The sequence below is a fragment of the Pelodiscus sinensis genome, chromosome 10 (genome assembly GCF_049634645.1).
Source record: "Pelodiscus sinensis isolate JC-2024 chromosome 10, ASM4963464v1, whole genome shotgun sequence".
In the NCBI taxonomy this organism is placed as follows: domain Eukaryota; kingdom Metazoa; phylum Chordata; order Testudines; family Trionychidae; genus Pelodiscus; species Pelodiscus sinensis.
Window position 1 is genome coordinate 39,011,001 of NC_134720.1, and position 20,285 is coordinate 39,031,285.

The window sequence follows — 20,285 nt, forward strand, 5'->3', positions numbered from 1 at the left end:
TTTGGAAGCAGTCAAGTTAAGAATTTCTGTGTGGTCCAGTGAGAGGGACTGGACACCATAGAGCAGGGCTGGGCAAAATGCGGCCCAGGGGCTGGATCTGGTCTGCCTAACACTTTGATCTGGCTCCCACGCTGCATTTGGCCACTTTCTATTTATATCCTGCTGCCTGTGCTGCCAAATTTTCAGGTGATAGCTCAGGCAGCTGGATCCTATTTAAATAGCTCCCACTCATGGTGCTACTTTGGCAGGGGCCATAGCCATAAGCTTTTTAATATCCTGCCACTCTGGTAGCAGCAGGTCCAGGAGCCTCTCAATACTATGTCTAATACAGACTTCCACTTTCTGGGCCACACAAGGGATATCTGGGTTGGGGTTATGAAAAGAATGACATTTAAATAAACTGGTCAAGATTTTCAAAAGAGCTAGTGATTTCTGTACCTCAAGTTTTGTGCCCAGAAAGTGCTAAGGGCAAGATTTTTAAAGGTATTTAGGCACCTAAATACCATTGATTTCCTTTAAAAATTGGTCTCTAAATGCTCAACTCTGAAAATCAAGTCTCTTTAAGGCACATGAGTCACCCAAAATTGGAGGCACTAGTATCAAAGGATAGCTTTGAACCTGCCAGCTGTATTTGGGGCATTAGAGATTTTGTACCCTGTACTGCTCAGACAGTTGAAAAAAAAATGTAATATTTTCTCATTTGAAGCATCTTCAAAGTAGTCTGTTTTCAATTAAATGTGGGTATGATTTTAATGGCAAAATCACCATTAGCATTAATAAGAGATGAGTAGCTACTGTTCTGTGTATTTAGAAGTGTGGGCCTCTTGCTGTTTGTCAATTACAGGTTATACTTTTAATTAATATTGTCTTGATGAGTGCTAATTTTATGTAACAAATCTCAGTATGCCATGGTGGCCAGGCTGCCATTTGGTAGCACTGATCCAATCATTTGAATAATAAGAAATAATTACTTAGACATGATAGAGTTCATTTTTAAAATAATTGCATTTCCTTTAATAATATGCATCATGAAGGCTTTATAATTATTTTGCTGCTCTTTGTTTTCTCTGTAGATCCTTTTTTCTCCTCATTTTCAAATGAAAACCATTATAGTTTACTTGAGGCTAATCATGAGAGCTGCTTCATTTGACATAATTCGCATAAGTTTATTAATGTGTGAACCATTGTAATTAAACAGGACAGATTTGTTTTACTAGTATAAAGCCTGTTTTGGCAGGGTTGGGTGATACATGATAATGACAGCTTATTTCTTTCCTGTATATATCATGAATATCAACAGCAACAACATAGTTTATCTTATTCAGGAAAGAACTGGCATGACACTTTGACATTATATCCTCCCAACAAGAAAAGTAATGATCAGCATTTAAAACATAGGCCTGATTTTAAGAGGGACCAAACACCTACAATTCTCATTGAAATCAATGAGATCTGCAAGTGCACAGAACTTCTTAGAATCTGCTCTATAGGATCAGTCTTGCTCCCTTGTTCTCATGCTGACCTCACTCTTTGAGTAGCTTTTGCAATTAATAGCTTGCAGTTATGACCTGATATAATACAAAATACCCAGTGTGGTCAACTCTTGTGATTTATGAGTTTATTTTATTTATGATTATAATGAGCCTTGAAAGATTTGGTCTGTTTCCTAAAGCCCCACCTTCTGCAGTCATGTGATTGTGAAAAATCTCAGCGTTCTTGTTTTTAAAAGTGAGTTTTTAGTTCTTGTGATAGTGAAAAAAAGGTTGAAGATCTGACTCACCTGCATCCAAAAGGCTCAGAAAACCCAGAAGGCAAATAAAATAAACTCCATATGGATTATTTTTAAAAAGCTCCTTTATTTTAAAGATAATCTCATGAAGGGGGGGGCTGACTCATAATTTTTGAACAACTGGTGTGAGCAATACTGTGTATCCATGGCTTTCTGGGCCATACAAGCTCTAGAAGATCATGGATGCTGAAGACAGGGAGAATTATTGAAGGGAAAGGTTGACTTATTGTAGACTATTCCATATCAAGCAACCCCACAGTGGTGATATACGGAAAAAACATAGGCAAATCTGCTCCTTGCATTCAGGTGTTATCTGCAATCAGTGAAAGGAAAAAAATGTCATTCTCCTTTACCTCAGTGATGCTTACTTCTGGCAGCCTTTGTGTTTGAGAGGGGCTATATACTCCACTCGAACATCAGTGTCCCGAGTGGGTCTTTTGCCTTCCCTGATTCTTTATCATTGGTGTGAAAACTATAATTATGGCAAATAGTCCCTACTTCCTGATGTAGTTTTCTTAGATCCCATGAAAGTTTTTGGAAGTGCAAGGACTACATGCAGGAGTATATATTTGTGGGATGAGACTGAAGATGTTATAATAGCTGAAGTTGTTGCTGTTTAACAAAGACAGTCAAGTCAGTTTCAGAACACACTACGGGTATGTCTACAATACATGACTATTTCAAGATACCAGAGGTATCCCAAAATAACTACCCTGTGTCTACACAAGCTGCCCATTATTTCAAAATATTTTTCAAAATAACGGGCGTGCTATTTTGCTATCCTGGTAAACCTCGTTGCATGAGGGATAAGAGATGGCTTGAAATAGTGAGTTATTTTGAAATTTGGCATTTTGTAGATGCGCCAAATTTCAAAATAAGCCATTTCGAAATAGTTTTGAAATAAGATATGTGATTTGCATAGTGAAAATTGTGCATTTTATTTCGAGTTTAGGTGCTGTATAGATACACCCTAAGAAACTGTTGTTTGCAAAAGGGAAGAGAGATAAACTGGTTCAGATTATAGACCTTTCATCTTTATGTCACCAGTTCAAATCCATTGCCAGTGCGTATTACCCAACATTCATTACCATGAGATTATGGTTTACGGAACATGTGATCTCTGGAGAAAGGAATTTGTGTTCTCAGAGTTGAAGATATTATAGTAATGTTAGCAGGCTGCTGAAATTTGACTATTCAACAGAAAGATTCAATCATTTAAAAATTGAAAGAAACTAGTTATTTTGAAAACTCACCATCTCCTATTTAAGCCCCATTCAATATTTCTGATTTTTGCTTTAAAACCCCCTGAGAGTCTCCTTTTTTGAGGTTAAGTATTTTTTTCTTCCTTGCTTGACAAAGGCTCTCACTTTCCAATAGCTTTTCACCGTCTCTGTTAAGCCCCCTGGCTCAGTAACTGAGATTCTGAATCTTCTCAAACTGTAAATGCACTAGCCTTTCAAAAGTACTTCTGTTCTCTTTCAGTTTTCAAATGAATTAATTTTTTTGGATGCTGGTGCATGGGTTGATTAATTGATTATCATGTTCTATCTAGGTTATACAACTGAAATTGATTATGCCTTGCTGCTCTGTGTCAGTGTTTTGCTAATCAACTAATTAACACAAGAGATGGCTGAAAAAAGGAAATATCTGGAAACATGATAGGAAAATGCACAGACTATTAATTTCTCCAAAGCAGCCATATAATACATGCCATATTGCTGACAGTTATCTATTTCATACAAGAAAAAGAAATGAGTATGCTGTGTGGTTGTGGTTAAGGACACTAGAACCTCTCAGTAAAAATACGGATGGGCTTAAGTCTACTCTGCTATAAATGTGTGTCTACACTTCAAGTGGAAGTGTAATTGACCTGAGCTTGCCTTGTTCTAGCTTGAGAGACAGTAATGGTGACGCTATGGCAGCTTGGCCAATGGCTGTTTGAGGATGTAGCCAGTGTTACCTCAGATTCTCTGTTGTTGTTGTTACTTGAGCTAGTGTAGAAAACAAGTTTGGTTAGATCTACAAGTGCTACAATCTTCTTTTGTATGCACCAGTTGATATCTAGACTGTCATCTAACTGTTGTGTCACTGAGGAAGGTAAGGCGTTACAGTCCAGCCTCCAATCTTCTGATTGTGCACTCCTGCACTACAGGTTGGACTATCTGCATTGCTACTCCCAAAATCATATTGTGAAAATTGGATTGAGCCACATTTCTGCATGATAGGAGCCACTATGGTTGTTTCAGTCAGAAGCCTGTTATGCTTGCCTAAGATCCCAGCTTGCAAATAAGTGGATGTAAACTAGGGCTTCTGAAATTGTCAGTATGCCTGCTTCTATCCTAGAATTTCGGCCCTGCCATTCTGCAAGGACATAGCTGTTGGCCTTGATAGGCCATTGTTTATCTGAGATTGTCATTAGCCTGGCAGCACTGGACATAGTGCATGAATGACGACCACAAAAGGATGTTACTACATTAGTCAATCACATGCTGATTTCTTTCCCAAAGTGCAGCACAATATTCCTCTGGAGCGAATACCAGCTTCAGGACTGAGGCTTACAAAACATTCACCTCCGCTCCCCAGCAGGTTCCCACAAGCTATTGGGCAAAGGCGATGCAAGAGATGATTTATTGAAGTGTTCTAGATGGGATTGGAACATTAGACTGTGATCCAGGTTTACTCCTAAATAAATGACAGCTGGCTAGGAAAGAAATTGATGATCCTCAATACAGACTGTAAGGGGTTGATTGGCCACGTGATTGTTCAGATGGAACCATGTGGCTGCCATCTTAAACACACTTAATGAAAACCACCTAGGTCATGGCAATTTTCATTAAGTGGCCAGAACATTCATGTCCTGGTTGAGTAACCCTTCAATACTGAGTAGATAGTGCTGCAGTCACACCAGAGAAAACAAACTCTGAATAGCACCCTCCTCTCCAGAAGAACAGGAGAAGCATTGGGTCCTACAGCTTGATTATATGTTTGCAGGATTATTATTGTTCACTAGGCCAAATCCCCCTTACCCACTAACATAAGCAATCTCAGTGATTTCAGTGTAACTATTCACATGAGTAATGTGAACTATAGTTGGCTAAAATTGGTTACTGAAAGAAGGTTATCTGGTTATCTGTGTCTTAGTCATTTATCTTCTAAGTTAAGAGATGGTGCCAAATATCTACATAGTATGAATAACACCCAAGCAGTAGCATGAGTATGTTGTGACATCTTCCAGTAAACAAATTATAAACACATATATAAGGCCAAATGGGTGTCTAGAGCCAGGGTGGCCAACCCGTTACAGACAAAGAGCCAAAATAGTGGTGGATACAACTCAAAGAACTGAGGGAAAGAAGTTGACGGGAAAAAAACCCCACTGCCCCTTTCACAGCCGCACATGGCCCAAGCAGGCTTCCATCAGCCGCAGCATCAGATCTCGCTGCCACAAGCGGCACCCAGACCAGACAAGGAAAAAAAGGTCAGAGCAGGGGAACACAGAACAGCCACAGGTGCGGGAGCCGAGCCGCAGGTGTGGGAGCTGCAATTTTTCTTTTGAAGAGCTGCAGGTGGCTTGCAAGCTGCGGGTGTAGGAGCTGTGATTTTTCCTTGGAAGTGCCACATGTGGCTCGCGAGCTGCAGATTGGCCACCCCTGGTCTAGAGTATTTCTCGGTAGCAGTAGTCAAAATAGAGCGAAAAGCAATTTGTTGGTTAAAAGACCAACACTACAAAAACTGGAAGCAGTATTATTTTCTTGAAACCATGCAAGCAACCCCCATGAAGAGTTTTATGATAGGGATGTGAAAGTGTAACAATTTACGTGGTTAACCAATAAGCCTGGGCTTATCGGTTAATGTGCACGGTTACACAGAGCTTTCCCCCTCTTCCTCGCATTACTGCCTCAGACACAGAGGCAGTTGTGTGAGGCAGCAGGTGGGAGTTGCTCCCCACCCCCACATAGCCACTAAAATTTTCAGAGGTTACACAATTACATAATTAAACTCATTTTAACAACCCTATTCTAGGACTATCTATACTATAGCTCTAAGTATGATAAAGACTATTGCTACTGAAATATGGCTTACAGATGTTCTTGCTGCAGGTGGAACTTTCAGTCCAATGAGCTTACAAAATTACCCTAGATGCATCTGACGAATTGTGTCTTTGCCCACGAAAGCTTATGCTCCAATAAATCAGCTAATCTATAAGCTGCCACAAGACTTCTCATTGTTTATGCAAAATTACCCTAATTTTTAAAAAAATAAATGATTATGTAATTGGGTATGCAAAACTGAAGATCTCATGCCCCCTATTGCTCTCAATATTACAATTCCTTGACTGTATAACCAAAAAACCTCCTGTTCTATTAAAGTTGAAAGAATCTTGCCACAGAGGCAGTGGATTCAAACTATGACATAGCAAATTTAGATTAAATCTCAGGGAAAAACTTCCTAAATGTAAGTACTTCAGATAACAATGTTACTTTTCATTCAGACTTTGTTTCCTTTCTGCATGTCAGTCAACTGACAATTCAATTACATGACCCAGTTTCACTTTTATTTCTAATTAATTTCACTTTCATGCTCTGAGATGTTTGCAAACACTACTGAGGGAGATGTAGGTGTATGTGTGTGTGTGTGTTTGAATTTTTGAAAAACCATAGAAGCATTTATACCGATATAACATTTATTTTTATATCATTTAAAACTGAAGCCCAAATTGGTTTGTCAAGACATACAAAATCTTCATTAAAATTCTATATGGCGTTTTGAAATGAATATCCAGTGTCAAATAAATATTTGCTTGAACACTTTTTGCACGAGCCATTTATTCTGCTCTTATAGGATTCAGCAGTTCAAAAAATTACACTTCTTGGTACAATTATTAATTAGTGTGTGTCAGTCTGGAACAATCAATGGCAAAACATATGCTGAATTTAATGGGAACAGAAGAATGATCTTGGTACCTAAATACCTTATTCATTAACAACCATTTGTCTATCTCAGACTATACAGCAATTACTTCCAAAGTTTTAGGATTAAATTAATTGCAGATGCAAATGGGAAAAACTCTACTAAAATCAATAGAGCTGCACTTATTTACAGTAGCAGGAAATTCAGCATCACAACTGATTAAGAAAGACATCATCTGAATTAACCATTAGCAGTATGTAGAATCATCTAAAAATTGTATGAGAGATTTCTTTGACCGATGTGATAAGAACTAGTACTAACGTAAGGGGAGTTTAGCCCCTTACTAAAACTCAGTGGGAGTTTTTGGTTGGCCAGCTCCCAGTACCAAAAGGGGAAGGGTCCATGAGAAATCAGGGCCCTGAGACTGACAGACGCCAGGGACAATGGGAAGAAGCCAACGCTCCAGGTTAGCCTGATTGACAGGTTGGACAGGCCAATGGAGGAATTAGGAGACCAGGTCCCATCCTCCGTGTGTGCTGAGATTTTTGGGGTCTGAATCAAAGGGGGAGAGAGCTAAGAAGAGTAGCAAGGGGTCCAGGCTGTACTGAGGAGCAGACCCTGCAGTGACAGAGTCAGACACTCACAGCCCAAGGAGTGCAAGCTGTGCTGAGAGGCAGACCTACAGTGACCAGAGCCAAAGGGGTCAGAGAAGCAAGCAAGGAGCTGGAGGCTGGCAAAGCAGCATAGTCTGCAGCTGGGTGTGGTGAGCAGCTGGGACTGGTGAGCAACTGGGACCAGCAAAGTGGGGAAAAGAGGCTCTGGACAGGGAGATACTACCAGTCAAGAGGCTCTGCAGTCCAGACTTGGAGAGGGATTGTAACTCCAACTGGAAGAGGGGTCCTGCTACCTAGAGCCTGAAGTCATGTGGTCACTGGCAGAGCAAGCATGTCCAAACTGCAGACTGTCCCCCACCCCCGCGCGCAGCACAGCCGGGGCCTGAGAGAGCGCCCTGGGATCTATAGGGAAAGACTGTGAACTGTCCTTACACTCTGCAAACTGCTGTTTGTGATATCCCTGTGCTACAGAGCGGGGCTATGTGTTCTCTTTTAACCTTTTTCATTTTTTCCTTATTCTTTTCTTTTTAATCAGTTGCTGTTTAATAAATTGTATTTGCTTTGAACTGTATGTAATGATCACTGGTTCAAGAAAGCATCCAGTGTGCAGAGAGAACCCTGGAGTGAGGACACCGTAGCCCCTGCCCTAAGTGACTATAAGGTCGGGGAGTAAGCCCCAGAAAACCTGGGCCCAGCCTTGTTGGGATTTCGAGGACTCTGCTACTCAGGAGAGTGGAAGGGGAGTCCTCAGAATCAGGGAGGGCTTTGGGTAAAAGAAGTGGGAGCCGGGACTCAGATCCTTTTGCTGGTCCATTTCACCGGGGTAGTATGGAAGCCAGGAAAGTTCCCCACAATAGTGGGACCATTCCCCTGCTTATACTTAGCAGGCTCTTTAATGAATAGAACTTCAGTATGCAAAGTGAATTAAGTCCACAGAATCATCTGACAGCTGAATTATCTCTGATATTTCAATCCCATCTCACACTAATGAGCTGACACTGAAATTGAGGCAGAGAATCGTAGATCAATGCCACATATAAGGACGTGTCCACATTGGGAAGTAGCCTATAATAGCTGTTGCAGTAATTACTAAATAATAATAGATGTGTCTATATGGGGAGTTATTCCAGAATAGTAATTGTGCTTTAAATTCACAGCTTTCTTCTTATTCTGGAATAACTTCCTCTTGTAGGCAAGCCCTAAGAAGCAGTCCTTGTGGGAACGTGTGTACTTGTTCTCTGGCTTGGTAGGAGCCTTTACTGTGTTTCTTTTGGAACATGCCAATATTATTTGGGGCTTTTTGCTTTCCACTTTTGTTATTCTTTTTAAGCTCTTTCTACTAGAGCTACAAAACTGTAAAAATGAGTAATTATAATATTGGTACAGCTATTCATCTCCAGCCCTTACAGGGATAGATTTTTATTAAGTCAGGAGAGGATGGTCCAGTAGCCAGAAAGTATTACTCTTGGACTCAATAAACCATGGTCTAATTCCCTGCCCCACAAGACTTCCTGTGTGAGCTTGCGCATTCTGAGCCCCAGTTCCCCATCTGTATAATGGGGATAATCACATTATGCCCACCTCACAAAGCTATTAAAAGGACTGTGAAGCACTCAGATGCTACTGCACATCCAAGATTGACAGAATAAAGAAATCAGTGGTCTCAACACAGTGGCTAGAAGTAAACTGCAATTTTTCAGTTCCTCTTACAAGCCAACTGCCTGAGTGTGCTCTTCTCATATGTGGATTTTATCAGTTGTGAATTAGGTAAAGGAATTTACACATGCAGGGCCCATTTAGGGTCTCTCCTCGATGTTGATGCATATTAGTGTATGAAACAGACACTTGCATGTGCTCAAACAGATGCATGTGATCTGAGAGGGTAAAATCCCTTCCCTGTCCCTGTAACCTGGCATTATACATTGTCTCAGTCTTCACACAACTGGTATAGCTGGTGGGTTGGAGTTGTGGTCACAGCCCCTCTGCAGCACTTGTGCTGGGTGCTAGGGCTACTGGCTCTGCAGATTCTATGACCAGTGTCGCATTTTGAATTAGCTTCAGTGGGGCTTGCTCAGGGACACATAAGGGTTCAGTTGCACACAGTTGATAGAATGGGTCTGCTCACAGCTTCCAGCACAAAGCCTCGCTGCTTAGCTTAAATAGTGTGGCAAGCCTGAGGCTAAAGCCTTCTATTTATTTATGTACAGGGATCGAGAACAGACAACAGCAGTGCTGGCTTCCTTCACTGCCAGACTAGTGAGCCCCAACTCTGACTTGTTAGAACCAATTCTAGATATGAGTCCATGTATTCTCCATACTATTACAGCACAATTCCACAAAGCACTTAAGCACATACTTAACTTTAAACATATGCATACAACCCATTGAAATCAGTGGAACTTAAATACATGTTTATGTGATTTTCTGAACAGAGATGGTCTGAAGCAAAGGCTTAAAGCTAAGCATAATCTACAGAGCTCTGCTGAACCGTGATCCAAAGTTGGCCAGCAAGACTGCTGTTTAGTGCTAAAGGGATGGTGATATAATGCACTGGGAGTAGGATGGAGGCTGCTAATTTTTTTCATATTGACCACTAAACATGGCCAACACACTGAAGTCACTGCCATCACAGGCTGTATTCATACTGGCAACTGAGAAATAAAAGACTTTATATATTCATTATTCACTTCCTGAGCAAATTTAATACATATAGGGATCAATTTGAAGTCTTTACTCTGGCAAGAAGATAGTAGGGGTGTGTCTACACTGCCCCGTTGCGTGAAATAAGATACACAATTTAAACTATGCAAATTGCATATCTTATTTTGATCTTATTTTGAAATAGCTTATTTTGTAATTTATCTGCACAGGACTAAATTTTGAAATAACTCGCTATCTCAAAAACGTCTTTTATTCTTTATGGAATGATGTTTACAGGGACATTGGAATAGTAAGTTTTTTATATTTTGAAATAACGGGCTTGCTGGGAAGATGTGGGATAGCTATTTCGGGATACTCCGGTGTCCCAAAATAGCATTGCAGTGTAGATGTAGCCTAGGATTTAGCCTTGCTTTGAATTTAATATTTTATTATTTTATTCAAATTCAGAATGCAAAAATAGTATTGTGGCATTTTAATATCTAAAGATTCAGTCTTGGAACTCCTTAGACCTGCTCTGCTCTATTCAGCTTATTTATGGGTCAGTTACTCACTTTTTAAAACACTTGCATAAAAGATTTAGCAACTAAATCCCCCCTACATGCTTGTAATATAATAGCAATAACTATTTTATTCAGCAACAAGCTACTTCCCTGCTAGGAATAAACTACCTGGCCCTGTAATTTTAGATATGCTCATGAATTAGAATGCAGTGTTTGAAAAATTGTGCTGTAAAAGCGGTTCTTTTGTTCACCTGCCAGGTAGAGTTAATTTATGGTATTATGTCTTTCAGTAAATTATTGATATAATAGTAAAGCTGACTAACAATAAAACAATAGAATCACGTGGCTAAATGTAGGTCTCCTGCATCGCTCCACCTCACTGTTTTTATTTTCTACAACTAAATGCCTAGGCTTCACGTTGACGTTTTTATTGCAGGGAAAAATAACAACAATGTTCTAGTTTAACCAATATAAAATAGAATAGAGAAGAAGTGTTAGCATTAGAATGGGTCCACAGTTTGTGTTGGGATCTCACGCAATTAACCAGAACCATATTGCCCAGAGTTGAGGTAAATAATGAGATGAAAGAACCATACATGTCATAGCGACAAGGAGTCCTGTGGCACCTTATAGACTAACTGAAGTGTAGGAGCATAAGCTTTCGTGGGCAAAGACCCACTTCGTCAGATGCATGTAGAGGAAATTTCCAGAGGCAGGTATAAATATGCAGGCCAGGATCAGGCTGGAGATGACGAGGTGGATCCAATCAAGGAGGATGAGGCCCCCTTCTAGCAGCTGATCTGGAGGTGTGAATTCCAAGATCCACACCTCCAGATCAGCTGCTAGAAGTGGGCCTCATCCTCCTTGATTGGATCCACCTCGTCATCTCCAGCCTGATCCTGGCCTGCATATTTATACCTGCCTCTGGAAATTTCCTCTACATGCATCTGACGAAGTGGGTCTTTGCCCACGAAAGCTTATGCTCCTACACTTCAGTTAGTCTATAAGGTGCCACAGGACTCTTTGTCGCTTTTGCAGATTCAGACTAACACGGCTACCCCTCTGATACATGTCATGAAAACATTTATTGAATACTAACAAAACTGTTCTCAATTAACATTCATAACTTAGCTGTATCTCATTGTTTGAGTGAATAATAATTTATGAATCTCTGGTGTTTGTTACTTTAGGCCAGAATCTGCTTTCATTTATACCAGGAGTAGCTCCAATTACTTCATGGGAGTTGCTCTAAGCTTACATTGTGGTAATTCAGATAAGTAGCTGGTGGACTACTACTGGAATTTTGTCAGGGTTTCTATTCTAAATCTAATTTTCAGAACTTAGCCAAAAATATTTGTCATAATTCTTGAATTTGTACCTTTGCTAATTTTTCTCCCCCACAAAGAGAGCTTTACTCAAAAAGGATTGTAAATTAAGGCCTACATATAAATTTTGGGGTGGAGCCAGAGTGGACTTAATTTCTTTAACCAAGTTTGAAACTCACAAAAATTATCCACTCATTTGGTTGTTCTTTAGATTCAGGAATCCCACCATTTTGCCCAAATAAGAAATACTTGATTCTTGTTTAAATTTTTATTACTAATGAAAATATTTACTAATTTAAACAGAACATTTCCAGAGAGTTTTCAGTTTTGCAATGGACTGATGTGCTCAGGTATTTTGGAGCTGGGATTGGGAGAGTCTGAGTTAATTCATTTATCAACTACTTTCTGCTGTCTTTTAAATTAAAATGTCATAAGAATTTTTAGCATGGAGCCCTGGGCTATATTCAATGGTATGTGATCCTTTGCTACCTACTAACTTCAGAGGGACTGTACCAGTTTACAAGGAGCAATGAATTTGGCAATTAAGGCCTGGCCCTGCTCTCACTGAAATCACTACCAAACCCTCATTGGCCTCAATGGGATCAGGATCATGCCCTTTCTGGGCATGTGCAACCTTTGGATTAAGGAAACACATTGTTTTATATCCAAAGAGGAAAGAAGTTTCTTGGATTAGTAGTCTGAAATATGAGCAGGATTTACACAATAGATTAGGAGCCATTATGATCCACTGTGCCCCCAAATAAATTTTGTTTAAAAAAAAAGGGAATATAAGCTTGTGTATCCATCTTTAAAACACTTTTGGGCCAAATTCTTCCTTCTTCCACAGGAAATCAGTAATATTGCACTTGGGATGAATTTTCACATTGGTCAAATGAGTATATGATGCTATTTAGATCAGTGTAAAATGTAAGTTCACTCAAAAAATATGCAAGGTTTGCTTGTCTTTGATGCATACAAAGAAAAGTTCCTTTTGAGCAAAGTTAAAATTTGGAGGTAGTCTGAAGGGAAAAGTAAGAAATTCAAAGTTGAGGTGGTTTCTCATTAATTCTTCTCTCAGAGTATATGCTGAAGCTCCTGTTAGGAACTGAGTGTGAGTGCATAGAGGGGACTTCTACTCAGGAGGCCTTATTCGTTGATTTATAAAATGTAAGACAAGAAAGGACCATTAGATCCTCTTGTCTGACCTGTATATAATAGGCCTTTAAATTTCACCCAGTTATCTCTGTATTGACCCCAATAAAAATGTGTTTGACTAAAGCACAACTTCTAGAATGACAGCTAGTTATGATTTGAAGACATCCAAAAAGGATAATCCACTATTTTCCTTAATAGTTTGTTCTACTGGTTATTCACCTCATTGTTAAAAAAGTATGCCGTATTTCCCAATTTGGCTCTGGCTTCAACTTCCAGGCATTGGTTCTTGTTATGTCATTCTCTGCTAGATTCAAGAACTCTTTACTACACCATATTTTCTTAGTGAGCTATTTATGCACTCTAATCAAGTCAAATCTCAATCTTTTTTGATAAGATAAACAGATTGAGGTTATTGTAAAGCATTTTCTCTAGCCCTTGAATCATTTTTTTTGTTCTTTTATATGTCCTCTCCATTTTTTCAACATTCTTTCAAAAGTGTGGACCCCAGAAGTGGCTACATTACTTCAATGTCAGTTTCATCAATATTTACTGCTCTGCCAATCTTTGGGCCATCCACAAAACATATAAGCAGTGATTCATATTGTCTTCCATATTATTGATGAAATGTTGAGTACCGTCAGTCTAGTACTTACCCTTGTGCAATCCCATTAGAAACATCTACATTCAGTAATATTTACTTTTTGAAACCCGTCAGCCATTTTTTAATCCGTTGAAGGTATGCTTTGTTGATATTTTTTTAATCAGATAGTCCTGCAGTACTAAGTAAAATGCCTTACAAAAGTCTAAGTCTATCACACCTACCTGTATCAACCCAACTGGTAGTGTCAAATGACAAATTTGGGGCCATTGAACAAATAACCTGCCATGGTAAAATGTACTTGCCTATTGCTGAGGGATATAGAGAGGATTAATTATTTAATGAGCCAGATTAATGCAGTTAATCTGTGTGAGAGAGAGAGATGTATCCCTAGGGAAGATAGATGGTGCTATTGCCTACTGGTGGAGGGCAGAGGGGCTACAGGAGATCTGTTGACCCAGTCTGAATCGAGATGCACTAACTCCTAATATGTAAATTGACATTTAGCAGACAATGTAACTGCAGGGGAATGTGGTCCACTGCTTGTCAAGTGGATTAAAGATTGCTGGATCTTCAAAAGTTCCTAAGGGCTTGTCTACACAGTGATGTAATGTGGTCTGCGAGGGTATGATTTCTAAAGGTCACTAATGTGTTGCACATTAATTGGTCCATGAAGACCCTACTAATGTGTGTTAAAGGTTCTCTATTGCAGATTATCAGTACTTTAGCAGTATTACTTCAAAGTGCACCAAGGGTCTTCATGGACCAATTAATGTACAACATGCTACTATGCTTTAGAAATCCCACTCCCATAGAGCATATTACTCCACCACATATACAAGCCCAAAGTGACTTATGAGTAATGGCATAGATGCTTTGGAAAATTCCACCTAAAAAGTGGTAATAAGTACTTAACAACAGAGAGTCATGGAGTTATCCTAGTCTTGAATGTGGCTCACTATAGCTCTAAATCAATGAGAGTTATAAAAATTGATAGTGATAGAGATGTAGCCATGTTAGTCTGGTCTAGCTGAAACAAAAGACAGGACTATGCAGCACTTTAAAGACTAACAAGATGGTTTATTAGGTGATGAGCTTTTGTGGGCCAGACCCACTTCCTCAGATCAATATGTGGAAGAAAATTGGCACAACCATATATACCAAAGTGATACAATGGAAAAAAAAGTGAACACATATAAAATTGACGAATCAGATTTGAGGACAGAGGACAGGGGAGGGAGGAAGGTTAGTATCTGTGATGTAATGACATTAGAGGTGATAGCTTCCCCAGTTATCACCCCTAATGTGATTACCTCACAGACACTAACCTTCCCCCCTCACCCGTCCTCTGTTCTTAAATCTGATTAATCAATTTTATATGTGTTCACTTTTTTTTCATTGTATCACTTTGGTATATATGGTTGTGCCAATTTTCTTCCACAATTTGATCTGAGGAAGTGGGCCTGGCCCACAAAAGCTCATCACCTAATAAACCATCTTGTTAGTCTTTAAAGTGCTGCATAGTCCTGTCTTTTGTTTCATAAAAATTGATGTGAGTGTTAAGCCCTAAATTTGGGAACATATCTTTCAGTGATGTTTTTTGCATTACTGTGAGGGTTTTGCAACCATAGGTCAAGGGTAGTATGGCAGTCATGTTTTTAATGCCTTGACTATTTCCAGCTATAGTCATAATGTTATTGTTTAATGCAAGGTTTTTATAAACTATCTCCATTGTCACTATTTAGTGTAAATCCTTTTGCTGATTTAAGAATGGAGATTTCAGCACCTCGAACAGCACCTATGCCTCTGTTATATAGCACTCCTGAGTTTTTTCAGTGGTTGGGATTTGTTAATAGTACTTAGCCTTTAGATAGCCTTCCCCCCTTCAAAATGCTGTGCAGCCATCAACTAATCTTCATAACACCGCTCCAATGTAGGGAAGCAAATATTGCATTTCCATTTCACACACTAGTAAACTGAAGAGAGAGAGAGAGAACTCACAGCTATGACGTGAACAGAGTCAAACCCATCAACAAAAAACAGCTCTTCGGGAAACAGATTAATCACTTTTCACCACAAGCAAAATTAGTCCCTTTGGTTAAGATTCTGTGTTTCATCAACAACACCTAATGGTAAGATGACGTCCAGGCCATTTCTAAAGTAGAGACCTGTCTGATGGCAAATGCAATCATATTGATTCTGCCAGCTATCTGCAACCGACTACTCACTCCTTTGCCTTCCTTACATTTTCTCTATCCCTCACCTAGTACTGATTTGTATCATGTATATCCCCCACTCTCTTTGGTCCCACTAGTCCCCTGCGTGCGCTCTCTCTCTCTCTCTCTCTGATCTAGTAAGAGGAAAGCGTTCCCTGGGTACACAGAATTTCATTCAGATCCCTCTGTGTTTATCCTTTCACTTTGCTCTCTCTCACTCTCTGTTTCCTCTTAATCCTGAGCTCATCAGACTTAAATCCATCATGCCCGCTGTTCCCCTTTACAGTGCAGACTACGAGCTCTTTTAAAAACACACATTTCTCCTCTAGAATCAGTTAAGCAAGATCATTAAGAAGTCAGTTTGGTTTTCCTTGTTTTTGTTTCCTCCTAGCTTGTAACAGGAGTAGATGCCAATGCTGCACCTCCCCTTCTTTAGTGTTCTGTCCAAGGTAAGGAAAAGCTAGGTAGGTGAATGGCAGGCAAATAAACCACTATCCCAGGTGAATTACTTCTCAGCTGCTGCTGGATTCTCATTTCCCAGAGGCAGGGAGGAGGGTGTCCACAGCCCTGGCTGTCTGCTTAACAAATGGGGATGCTGCTCTGTCCAGGGGTGTGAGGCCTCTGCATCCCTTTAGTGCATGGCAGTATCTCAGGCACTGCTTACCACAGTGCAAAGGGTAAGGGGGTACTCTGGCTCCCAGACACAGTGATCCTTCTCACTCCCAGGCCAATGAGTGCTCAGTTAGGGGCAAAAGAGGAGGAAAAAAAGAGCCCAGACATTGCCCTCATCACACCTCAAACACACTTGAACACCAAGAAAACCCACTCCCATTTGTGGATGGCTCCTCCTCCAGGGATCAGGCTGCCCCTCAACTTCTCATGTGCAGGGAGGAAACAGAAGGGACTCCCCAAGCTCGGCAGCCCCCATGGGCCCCCCTTCCCTCCAGGGACCTGGTCAGCCTCTGATGGAGGGTGAAAGGGGCAAACCCTACCCCTAAGCTACCAAAGCAGTAGGCGCGACCCCCCCCCCCCCAATCGCCCCTCTCCTCCCAGGAGAACGGGCAAGTCAGTACGGCCCCTTCCAGCCCCTGCCCCCCTCCGGTATAATCCTAATCCCGGGAAATGCGGTCAGGCCGCCGTGGGGGGGAGGAGGTGGATCCAGGAGGAGGGCAGCTAGGAGCCGTACCGCGCACAGGGGCTCGTCAGCACTCACCCGCTGGAGGACGCAGGAGCTCGACTCAGCCGAGCTGGGGCGGGAGGGGTGGCAGCTCCGGAGGAGGATGCAGGAGCGGAGCTTGACTGGGCTGGGGACAGGGGGGACTGCAGCGCCTGCGGCTCGAGGCTCCTGCTGCCCAGGGGCTGGAGGTGGGGGCGGGCGGGAAGGCAGGTTGGCAGCGCCCAGCTCCTGCTGCTCTCGCAGCCAGCGGGACGGGGAGGGAGGGTGCAGCGGGAGGGGGAGGAAGGGGGCCGGGCTTGCAAAGCGCAGCTCGGCGGGGAGGAGGCTGCAGGAGCTGCTGGCGGCTGGAGAGGTGCGCGAGCCGCTCCTGGAGGGCGCAGCTGGCTGGAGGGGGAGGGAGGGAGGGGGGCGCGTGCAGCCTCGGCAGCTCCCGGCGGCCGGCAGGGAGGGAGGGGGAGGCCGGGCGCTGCAGCTCCTCAATTATTCAGCGCTCCCCATCCCCGCCCCGCCGCCACGTGACCCGTGCGGCGGCCGCGAGAGCCGGGCGCCCCCGCTGAGCGGCAGCCGCCGCAGCACCGGGACCCCCGCAGTTCCCTGGGGCCAGCCCGCTGCCCTCACTGGCGGCCTTGCGCCCGCAGCCCCCGGAGCTGAGGGGGTCCCTGCCTGAGTCACCCGTGCAGTGGGGATGAGAGGTGGATCCTAGTTGATTCCCCATCCAGTGGGTCTCCAAAAGGGGGGCTATACCCCTGCCTCTGTCCTCCCCCATCATGCCTAGCCCTGCCCGAGGGCTGGGAGCAGAGCAGACGGGAACAGGTCCTGGAGTTTTGCGCTTGGTTCTGTGTCAGGCTCCTGTTTCCCTGTGAGCCGCCTGCCTAAGGAGTGAACCGTGTCCTCACTCACACCATGCTATGCCGCTAGGCTTCTCTGAGGACAAGGGCCATTCATCATTTTTTCCACTACTCACGGGGTTCTGGCCAGCATCCCGTTGAAAATGCCAAATGAGAGCGAATGTCTCACACAATTCCCCACACACAGGTCTTTAGGGCTCAATCCTGCAGCTACCTAGTGTAAACTCCCGAGTAAGGACTGCTGTTTTCTGTAGTTGTCAAAGTGTGAAGGTCTGGCATAACAAGGAATACAGAGGAATTCCCATAGCCTGCTGCAGACAGAGCCTTTTCCAAATTAGCTTGCAACTGGAAATCGGTCAGGGCTATAAAATGTGGAGAAAGAGTCCCCTCTGTACTTCCTTGACATTGGCTGAAAGTGCACAATTCAGATCAACTGTGTGAACACTTCAAATGTGGGGAAAGGTTTGGTGAACTTAAAACCGGCCCATACTGTGTCAGAGCAAGGACCATCTAGCCCAGTATGGTGTCTTCAAAGCCAAGTGCTTCAGAAGGAATGAAGAGAACAAGTAATCATCCTCTTTCCTCCATCCCCTCCTTCTGGTATTTGTGTAACACACTGGCCAAATGTGTGTTTGTCTCCTCTGGTGCCTGTGTTACATGATGCTGTTTAGCAATCTGCAGTGGCTTAAGCTAAAGGTACTCCAGCTCATAGCCAACTCTACCCTTTAGAATCCTGTCAGACTCTAATCTCTTCATGTGGTTGAGGTACTAGATGGGGACTGATACACACTAGGACAGTGTGTTACTTTTCGGTCTAATGCGGTCTATTGTAAAGATTTGTAGATTATATTTTGAACACTTGCACATTTGGAGGGTGTTTGGGGTTATGGCATAATCTTATCTCTAATATTTCCTTTTGCATTTTTCATAATCTAATTTCTGTGCTAAGTTGTCTCCTTGCTCCTTGGGTCTCTCCATAGACTTGTACTTTCCATAATTCATAGCCTCACCATTTTGACCTAAAATTCAAGTTGAGGATCAGTACTAATGCTGGGAAGAGGAGCAGAACATAGGAATGGCCATACTGCCTCAACCCAATGGTCCATCTAAGCCAGTATCCTGTGTTCCAACAGTGGCCAATGCCAGATGCTTCAAAGGCAATGAACAGAATAGGTCAATTATCAAGTGATCCACCCCCTGTTGTCCTATTGCAGCACTGGGCAGTGTGAGGCTTAGAGAGGTTTAGAGCACAGGGTTGCATCACTGACCATCTTGACTAAGAGCTACTGATGGACCTATCCTCTGTGAACGTATCGAATTCTTTTTGAACCCAGCTATAATTTTGGCTTTCACAGCATCCCCTGGCAATGTGTTCCACAAATTGATTATATATGGCATGAAGAAGTCTTTCCTTATGTTTGCTTTAAACCTGGTGCTTGTTAATTGGATGACCCCTGGTTCTTGTGATATGTGAAGGGTAAAAACACTTCCATATTCACTTTCTCCACACCGTTCATGATTGTATAGAGCTCATGATCTGTTCAATTCTCTTTGTACTTTGAGTATGTTTACAGTTTAAATTTCCATCAAAATGCTATGAATTCTAATGCTTATGAGCTTCAGGGGGTAGCTGAGTGACAGCTGAAGAAGTGGGCTGTGCCCACGAAAGCTCATGATACCATCTACATGTTTTGTTAGTCTATAAAGTGCTACCAGACCATTTGATGAATTCTAATGTCATCCATTGCAACGAGGTATGCTGTACTGGTGCCAGAGGTAGGGAAGTGCAGAGGAGTTGCTCTTCTTCCTCCAAACTCTAAAAGAAAAATTATTCATCAGTAAACCCAGGAATGTGACCTTTCTGCCTTAGCTCACTTTGAGAAGCCATGCTGAATAAGAACTTCTGGAACTGTCTTAGTGCCAATGACTCTCAGCAATTATCCTAAGTGGCCCTCTGGCTATACATATAGCTTTCAAGTGGTTCTAGAGGTTGTAATACCATACACTAAGCAGAATTTCCTATGACTGTTCAAGTGAGTTCCATTATTTAACAACCCCCAGCCCCCACCAATCCCACAGTTTCTGCCTCTCTTCATCAGTCCTGAAATTCCTCTCTTTTTCTTGGCTTTAACTCTAATCCCCCAAACTCTCAAAGGGTATGTCTACACTAGCCCCCTTGTTCGAACTAAGGAGGCTAATGTAGTCATTCGAAGTTGCAAATGAAACCTGGGACTTAGTTCGAGTTAACATTTGACTGCCGCATGTAGCCGCGGGCAGTTAGTTTGGACTAAGGGGATTTAAAAATGGCACCCGGACGGGAAGATGAAAATAAAGCCCGGGATATTTAAACCCCGGGCTTCATTTGCAACTTCGAATGACTACATTAGCCTCCCTATTTCGAACTAGGGGGCTAGTGAAGACATACCCAAAGCTTCATACTGTGGATAATGTCCTCCTATCTAAGGAACTCTAGACAGATTCCCTTTCAGGG

General features: G+C 42.2%; 1 protein-coding gene across 1 annotated transcript in view; it reads right to left on the reverse strand.

The window, feature by feature from the left end:
* Positions 1-17,332, reverse strand: part of SLC7A14 (solute carrier family 7 member 14) — an 85,160-nt gene extending 67,828 nt beyond the window's left edge. The window contains exon 1 of the mRNA XM_075937935.1: positions 16,983-17,332. The gene's annotated coding sequence lies outside the window, so the exon portion shown is untranslated. The remainder of the gene's footprint in view (positions 1-16,982) is intronic.
* Positions 17,333-20,285: the final 2,953 nt, after the last annotated feature.